This window comes from Aulostomus chinensis, chromosome 7 (assembly GCF_037954235.1).
Source record: "Aulostomus chinensis isolate RoL2024-O1b breed Wild chromosome 7, RoL_Achi_v1.0, whole genome shotgun sequence".
NCBI lineage: Eukaryota > Metazoa > Chordata > Actinopteri > Syngnathiformes > Aulostomidae > Aulostomus > Aulostomus chinensis.
Genome location: NC_141326.1, coordinates 17,332,843 through 17,342,236, shown reverse-complemented (window position 1 = coordinate 17,342,236; position 9,394 = coordinate 17,332,843). Strand labels below are relative to the sequence as shown.

Sequence of the window (9,394 nt, the reverse complement as noted above, 5' to 3'; positions counted from 1 at the left end):
CTTTATTCACCAAAACTGGGTTTAATGATTGTATCATTTTGGTCTCACAGTTTATGAAAACTGATGGCCAGTTATTAATTTTTGAAGAATCTGTGTCGAAATTTGATATAGCAGTACACCAGAGGAATATAATGTTGTTTATAATGCTGTCAATGGGAAAGTATTGCAGCTCCTTTTTGGTTGTAGAACTGAAATGTATGTGACAGCTCCAGTATGGAATATTTTATTTGGGAAACATTGATGTTACAAAAAATGTTCAAACAAATTTATTAGAAATCTAACTAACTAGCATGTGTGGATAAGTACAGATAAAAGTGCATGTTCATCCATCCAGTGTTTCAGTAGCCAAGTGTCCTTGTGCCATCTTCTCACTCCACATTTTGTCACATTGTGATACTTTGGAGAAAATATGAACAATAATTATTTAATTAATTATGTTGATTTATGATGTCAGCACTCAGAAATGTAAAAAGCTGGTTATCTGAATTTCGGTGGTAAAACTATAACATCATCATAAATGAGTCATCTCAGTCATGGATTCACTCCTGCAAGTTAAGGTTTTAACACAGACATTTCCTACAGACAATAACTGATTGTGGAGGAGAAAATTCAGCAGCAGCCTCAGCAAGGAAGCCCAGACTGAGAATCCTGAGGCGTTCCCTAGCCAGCCGAGAGATATAATCCCTCCAGCACGTCCTGGGTTGGCCTCGAGGCCTCCTCCTGGTTGGGTATGCCAGGAAGACCTCCTGAGGGAGGTGTCCAGTAGGCATCCTCACCAGATGCCTGAACCACCTCAACTGACTCCTCTCGACATGAAGAAGCAGCGGCTCTACCCTGCGGAGGAAACTCATTTCGGACGCTTGTTTTCACAATCTTGTTCTTTCGGTCATTACCCAAAGCTCATGACCATAGGTGAAGGTTGGAACGTAGATTGACCGGTAAATTGAGAGCCTCGCCCTTTTGGCTAAGCTCCCTCTTTACCACGATGGACTGGTTTCTCACTGCCGATGTCGTCCCAATCTGCCTGTCAATCTCCCGCTCCATCCTACCCTCACTCGTGAGAGAGGCCAAGAGATACTTAAACTCCTCCACCTGAGGCAGGACCCCCCCCACACACACACACACACACACACACACACACACACACACACCCAACCTGGAGAGGGCAAACCACCCTTTTCCGGCTGAGGACCATGGCCTGAGATTTGTAGGTGCTGATTCTTATCCCTAACTAGACTAGGCTAGTTGAAAACTCTAAATTGACCGTAGGTGCGGCTGTGAGTGTGAACAGTCTACATGTGCGATGGACTGGTGACCTGTCCAGGGTGAACCCCGCCTCACGCCTGAAAGCTGCTGGGATAGGATCCAGCCCCCCCACCACCCTTAACAGGATAAGCGGAAGAGTATGTATGTATGGATGGATGGATAGATGGGTGGAGTCATCTAAGTAATGGATTCACTCCTGCAAGTTAAGGTTTTAACACAGACATTTCCCACAGGCAATAACTGATTGTGGAGGAGAAAATTCATTATAAAACATGGTTCGTTCTCATTTTATTACTTTTTTCTTCAATTCAAGCTGCGTCAGTTTGAGTCTCGTCACATCCATAAAGAATCAATGTCGTTCCAGGAGTTCAGGTTCACCTGGGTTTTGGATTGTGTTCATATCTGAGTTCTTTGTATCATACCAGGAACCAGACTGGGACCACTTGTTTTAACCAGTCTGGGTCTGGGTACTTTGGTACCAACGTAGGCTATAGGAACCAAACTGCGAGGGACAAACACTTGTGGGTTTGATGAAGTAAACAAGGAAGGAGTGAAACCATCTTAGGAATCAGAAATCACCATCTAATTCAGCAGAAAATTACCTTTTAAAATGGATCTTTTTTCCAGAACTATAAAAGAAGATATTCTTAAAAAAGACTAATGTATGAAATTGATAGTGGATATTTTTGCTCCTTGGACAAAAATAGATGAAGTAGCTTGCAAAATCCCATTAAGGTGGCAAAATGGATGGATTCTGTTATTCATATTTCAGCTTTTTTATTGATAGACAACACGGCTACCTGTGAATGTGTTAAGTCTATTTTTGCTTTGGAGATCTTAGCATCCATAATTTATAGGTTTGTATTTCATACTGGTTTCAAGTCACATATATTCTTCTTTTAAAAGGCATTTAAGAATGTATGCATTAGACATCAGGGTACTGTATATCACAGTCTTAAACTCACACTGAATAAGTAAAAAAACATATAAGAATATAAAAATATAGGCAGAAGAAGAGCTAATGGAATCATGTGTGCTTAGTTCTTTCTTTTCAGCCTGTGACTGAACTGCTTTATACCTGTATACCTATTTATCGAAATAGCAATACACAGATTAATGTTGCAGCTCAAGGCTATTCACATGTTTGTGCATTGGCTTTAAGATTCTGCAACGTTTCCATGAATGCATAATCGGCATGAATAAATGCATGAAATGTTCTTAAACGTGAATAATATTGCACATGATGGCAAGACATTATACTCATTCCACCCTCTAAGTCTATGAAGCCATTTGTTTGTACAGAATCGATACCTGTTAATTGACTTCTCTTCTAATTTCACTACCCATCCAGCTTGCAATTAAATGGAGGATTTTTTGTACTGCAGGTGAATCTGCAGTTATACTTGTTGATGAGCTGTATGAACTTGACAAAATGATCCTGAGAGTTCAAATGTTTTATGAGGCAGTGAATTCACTGAGCATATCAGGGACCTGAACGCAGCGAGTGAGTGCATCATAGCAGCAGGCAGCTGGGAGCCTGTGGTTTCTGGTGAATATTTGATGAGAGAATGGATCCTCTCCCTGCAGCAGGTTGAGTACAGTGTGCATTCTCCACACACACACACAGACACACACACACACACACACACACACACACACACACACACACACACACACACACACACACACACACACACACAGAGTTCCTCTGTCCAGTCTTATGCCAAGCCGGTGACGGAGAAGGAGATATTATATACTACATAACCTGCTGATGAAAACCACACCAGAAAGTGATGCCTCTTGTACTCAAAGGCTCCGATCTTAGAAATCATCGGGAAGTGAACACACACACACACACACACACACACACACACACACACACTTGCAAGGTCATCATCTTTTATACACTAGCTGCTTTACCATGCCAGGAAAGGAATACTGAGATACATTCAAGGTTGAAAACACCCAGGAACGTTGTGCACTTGTTCATTTATTCATATTAAACCTCATCTGTATATATTCAGTTTATTGAAACAGCAGAATGTGTTAGCATATAAAAAAAAAAAAACTTTCAGGAGGTTTGGTTGACTCTTTTTCTGCCAACTACTTCTTTTCAAATTAAAGTGTACTTATCAGCACATTTACAACAAAAAAAGAGCCACGATGTTCACTTTGATGGTTTAAAGTAGAGGACATATCAGAAACACAGAATAAATAGAACAGAAGGCTTGATGAGAGATTTAGAGCACATGTGATTTGTAGTAAATGATGAGAGGCTTTTATTTGGGTTGAGTGCTCTAAGACATGATGGAAAGTTGAATTAAATTGACTTATAAATCATATCTGCCACCAAAATAATATATTTCGTTGGTGAACAAGGTTTATCTGCTGACACTGTACACTGATGAGTCCCCATGTATTTTAAAACCCCATCTTCTTTTACACCTCTTCAATAATATACAGCCTTCTGTCTAGACTTTATCAGAGCACAATCCACAAACATTATTCATTTTCCCTGAGAACAGTGATATAGGGCTAAATGCGACTAATTATTTAAGACTTGCTCATCAGAGGATGAATTTTGTCTGCTTCAGTGCTTTTTATGTCACATGGTTGACATTTCTATTTGCAGGAGTGCTGCTGAAAATGTAGATGTGTGAACTTTTATTAACTATTTCGACTGCTACTGTCCAGTGCAAAGACACGGACCGTGACATCTATTTATGCAAAAGCACGTTCTGCTTCCAGTAAAGCCTTTGAAGCGTTTCATTTCTACGTGGAGCTTCATTGTAACTCTTTTTCAATTTGAATGTTTTTTCTTCCCTTTTATATTTCTTCTGCTATCTGTCTTGTCGTTTCAATTCTCCCCCCGTCCTTGCCATCCTGACTCTGGTCAACAGTGATTTCCTGCTCACTGATTTATAGCATTGGAGAGCGTGAACCGTGTTATCCTTAGAATTCCCCCATGACCAAAAACCTACGGGGGGGGGGGGGGGCTGCTGCTGTGAAAAAACGAGATAAGAATAGAAATAGAGATTAGGGTTTGCTGATGTCCTCTGGATGCTGTTGCTTTAAGAGTATTTTTAGCCAGGCAGACAGCAGTGGTCACTCGTCAGAGAGAGAGAGAGAGAGAGAGAAAAAAAAACGCCTGGGTGGCATGAGAGGCGTGTGATAGCATTCTAGCATGATGCTGAGTGGGGAAAGAAGGAGGCAAAGCAAACACCATGCTCCCTAGTGATACACTGCAGCCTGCCAAAGCCTGGTAACTCAAACTGCAGACAATGTGGTTATCAGTCAGTCAATTACAATGTTGGAACACATAATGGTGACAAAGTACTGGCTTAAATCTCTTTAAGAAGATGCAGGCGTTCATTTGGAAAAAGGACCCCTGATGAAAGTTTAAAAGTCATCAAGACAACATATACGAGCAACTGATGCAATAAAACACAGCAGATCGAGCAGCACCGATTTGAACTAGAGAAAATAATCATACTTGAAAAGGCATTTTGTTTTTATTTTTTAATTATTTTGGCACATTCCATCTATCCCTCCGAGGAGTAGTCCTGTGAGTCCATATTCTCCCCTCCTCAGGGCAGATATGTAAATTTAATGACGCTGGAGAAGTGTGTGTGATCAGGTTACTGTATAGATTACATGGTGACCCTTCCAAACACACAGGCACAGAGACCTAGAGACCTAGAGAGGACACCAATACACCTCCATGCAGGTAACCGTTCAACACTGCTCCGGCTCTGCTCCAGGGAAAACCATGCCGGGAAAAAACTGCTTTGCCTTCCTGAAGGGTCAACGTCAGAGGTGGGTCTTCTCTTTTCTTTTCGTTTCTTTTTAAGTAAACTTATAGCAACATAATTACAAATTTAAAATGTTGATTACTATAATAGTGACTGGTTGTTGGGTGGCAGTTGCTGTTTCATCCATGAGATACAAGGTATCTGAGGCAGAAACTACTAGGCCGCATTAAGCTTTGCTGTGCGTGCCTAATTAAAATTGGAGCCAGATAAGTAGTGCTTCTGAGGTCTGTTTTTTTATGTGTGTTTGTGTATGGAAGAGCCTGATAGCGAGAGAGAGAGAGAGAGAGAGAGAGAGAGAAAGAGAGAGGGAGAGAGAGAGAGAGAGAGAGAGAGAGAGAGAGAGAGAGGCGTGTGGGTGCCAGGATGAGGCTCTACTGTGCTGTGAAGAATACAAATGCTGTATAAATGTGATGTCTTCTTAATGGCGTAGGCCTGATTGAGCAGAGAGGCAGTGCTACACAACAGAGAACCACAGAGATGTCTGGTCAGCTGTCAGACAAGATTTCAAGGCCTGGTTTCTGTATTAACGTTCGGAAAATGTAAATCAGGGCTAAGTACATTATTAATGATCATGAATGGACTCTTGGTTTGTCCCAGGTAAAGGTGGTGACCCAGGTGGTTTGTATAGCAAACAGGCCTCTCTCTGGGTTTCGCTCAGACTTGCTGGCTGATGCATGTAAAACTAAACTACGAGGGAAATCGGGCATGCTGGAATGAATGTGAATGTGATTCACATGACTTGATATGCTGGTGTTCCAGCATGCTGCAGGTGAACATCAAAACAAAGCCTTAGAAAATAATTGCATATTGGGACCTTTGTCCACAATGAGGAAGTTTAAGATGTAAAGATGTTTGTTGTTGATTTAATTTGCAATTTTATGAAATTCAAGTGGGAAGCTAAAAATACTTTTGAACTTAAAGGAGGACAACATCAGGGAAATAAACCTCCTCCCTGTTCACCCCGAAGCCAGACAAGAAGACAGAGAGCCTTCTCTCCTCTGTGTGTGCAGTAGGGAGCTTAGACCCACAGAGACCAGGTGACAGCTAGTTAGCTTAGCACAATGAATGGTAGTGGATGGGCAGGGTAGCATACCTCTGTAACCTACAAGTTCTGAGATTATTATTTTTTTGCCTGCATCACTATAACTAGGGTTGTGCTTAACCTTTGCTATGAAAAAAATAAAAGACATTGTCATTTTAGAATCAGATAAGTGGAACGGCTTTTTTCTAACTTGTTTTCTAACAGTGATTTCACACAGCACCTAAAAACTTTGGCAAACCAAACAAAACACGAGTCGGTGGTCAGAGGACCAACTGCAATGCTAACTTTGTAAGAGGATGATTACTTCTGGACAAACCTTGATCTTCAACCATATCAATTTGATGAGTTTTGACTGAGGTATGCTAAGGGGTATCTATCTCCCTGTCTGGAAGTAAATTTCCCAAAATGTTGGTGTGTTCCTTTAAGGCCTGTCCCTGAGCCAGCTGTTCAAACAGCTGTCATATTTTCTTAGCACTCTTCCTCATTGATATGAATTCAAAATATCAAATGTTTTGTGTTGAAGCTAAAATGTAAGCAAGCCATCACTGAAGGTATCATGTGACTTGTGCGTAAAAATGAATAGTTCCAAAAGCTACTTGTGGGCTTTGTTTTCCATTTAGGATCGCTAAATCACACCACTGAGAAAGGACGCAGAGAGACTGCTGCTGTTAATCTTTCCTGCTGGGAATCCAGTCAATTTTCCACACACAATCACTGGAATTAAAATAAAGAATATCACAGCCCTTTGTTAGGAATTTGATCTCAATTCCTTGTGAATTTACCTTCTACACATGCAGTGAAACCAGACAAAGGACCCACAGGCGAAACATGTTTCAAAAGCGTTTCCAATTGTTGCCCACAAGCTGCCTGAATACTTCCTACACTACAATCCACCCGAGAGCATGCAATTCATTTTGGGGTCCGTTTCGACGCATGAGTGATGCTGTAAAGGTCTGTGATGCTTCGGTTGTGTGAGTGCAGGATTTAAGTCGGGTTTGGTGTTATGAGAGAATGCGTGGGAGAAAAGAGGATGTGACAGTGGAGATTGAAGTTATTGCTTTTAAACTGATGTGGAAAGAAAAGAAAAGAACATGATGGCGCTGCATCTGGTGATTGCCTGCTGCTTTGAAGTCTTACGTAATTGTTGACAGATAAACGTGGCTTGTTGTGAATGTAGTTTAACACCATCAGAACCATGCATAATTTAGTCAATGATTTACAGTTATTGCTTTAAAACAACAACAACCCCGGTCAGGATTTACTCAATTTGATTTAGACAAAAACATACAATTACATTACCCATCTGAAAATAAGCAAGATAAGGATGTTACTCTGCACTTTTATACTCTGATACATCACATAAACAGGGAGAAGATCACTTATTATGGCCACAGAAAATGTTCAAGCCCTAGATGGTTAGGATGAGGTAGATATAAGCAGTCTAAGATTACTTAAAGGATTTCTAGCGCATGTACAAGCCTAAAGCCAACTATATCCCCAGATGGAGATTTTGCTGATGAATGTTTCCTGTGTGTGTGTCTGTGTGTGTGTATTTGCTATGAAGCCCAATCTGGCACTTTTGAAAAAGAAAAAAAAAAAGAAAGAGAGAGACTAAAGCAGTTCTACAGCTCAGACATCACACATGACATAACTTTTCCCACACGCCCACACACCACTTGCTCCCCATCGCCCACACACATCTCACTCACATGCTGAATAGGAATTCATCTACATTATGCTGTGAGCCAATTTGAATGTGTGTGTGTGTGTGTGTGTGTGTGTGTGTGTGTGTGTGTGTGTGTGTGTGTGTGTGTGTGTGTGTGTGAACCAATTCACAAGTGTAGACAATGAATGATGTATTTAAACCTACCTAGGAGGGCTATATTTCCACTGTGTTTTTATTTAATAGTATTTTAAATTCTGCTGCAAAAATATGTTTATCATTCTCATGGATTGTGGACACAAATTTCACCAGACAAAACAGGGGAATAGAGGAAATTCAGTAAAGCAAGACTGACCGCATTGTCTCTTCACATCACATCTGAACTGTGGGGGGGGGGGGGGGGGAGAGTCCTTTTTGGGAAGGTTAGAGGGAATAAGAAGTCCATTGCAGAGAGAAAGGAGAGGTAACATGGACGAAAGAGGTGCTCTGTGCAAGTGGGCATTCACCTTCATCTTCATTAAGTATAGCTAGCCTACTAAAAGGCAATCTTAATTCAGCTCCAAGAGGAAATGCCACTAGTGGGTGAAATGCTGCGTGCTGAAAGGTTGGTCTATTATGTATCTGAGGGCAAGTCTGACTGGAGCAAATAAGGCCGCTAAAGCTGACAATATATATATATATATATAAGAAACGATGATTCCAGGATGTATTGATTTCTGTCTGAAATGAGCTGTGTTATGCAGTCTTTGGACTGGACTAGAAGATGAATGATGTTAAATATACAGAGGAAAGATGATCAATGAAAGTATTTTCTTTTGCAACATATCAGGTATGGACAATTAGCCGCATGACGTGCTCTCTCTGAGCAGTGACTGGTGATCTGTGAATGATCTGCATGAGCGTGAAATACCGCAAAATTCTGCGATCAATCCACAGATATCATTCCTGGATGGTGCACTCTGTTTATTAATAATAGTTTTTGAATACATATTCACGTGGAAAATGCAAGTAAATGGGGTAACAGGTGGATGGAATGCATCTGATACTGTTATCATGGTTCAACACAGTAGCTGAAACCACATTATTCCTCCTCCTAATCATCACTATATGACATTTAAGTTAACTAAGAAAATGTGCCACAATCGCGCAAGAAGGTAAATCAGTAGTGTCTTTCCCGTTGATTACACGTGACTCGTGGGAAATAAATCTCCTTGCCCCCTTTAATTTCAATTTCCGTGCGTGATATATATTGTGATCACCTGTCAGATGCGGCGCCTGCGCAGTGGAGTGGGAGGTGGAGAGGATGCTGATCGCTCTCTATCTGCTGCCCTGTGCCCTCCATCCCTCGGCAATCAGAGAGACACGGACACGAGATATCGGAGGAGGTTTGCTCGAGGATGGGGAGACAGCCCGGCTGTTGCTGAAGGTATTACTACCGTCGGTGTCCCCGAAATTGCGCGCTTCACTGTTTGACATTGTGACCGTGGAGGGTGAAGGATTCTCGGGCTGCAGGGAAGAGATGAGCTGGGGCTGGGATACGGAGCGGATAACAGATGGTATATATGTTTATATGGGGATGCCACCGATGGCACGGCTGGCTGCGTTTTCCTC

At 41.5% G+C, this 9,394-nt stretch overlaps 1 protein-coding gene across 8 annotated transcripts in view; it reads left to right on the top strand.

Annotated features, from left to right (window-relative positions):
* The first annotated feature begins 9,076 nt into the window (after nt 1–9,076).
* pclob (piccolo presynaptic cytomatrix protein b) overlaps nt 9,077–9,394 on the top strand; it is a 55,333-nt gene continuing 55,015 nt past the window's right edge. For all 8 annotated transcript variants that reach the window (XM_086208859.1, XM_086208857.1, XM_086208856.1 and 5 more), the window contains exon 1: nt 9,077–9,209. The gene's annotated coding sequence lies outside the window, so the exon portion shown is untranslated. The remainder of the gene's footprint in view (nt 9,210–9,394) is intronic.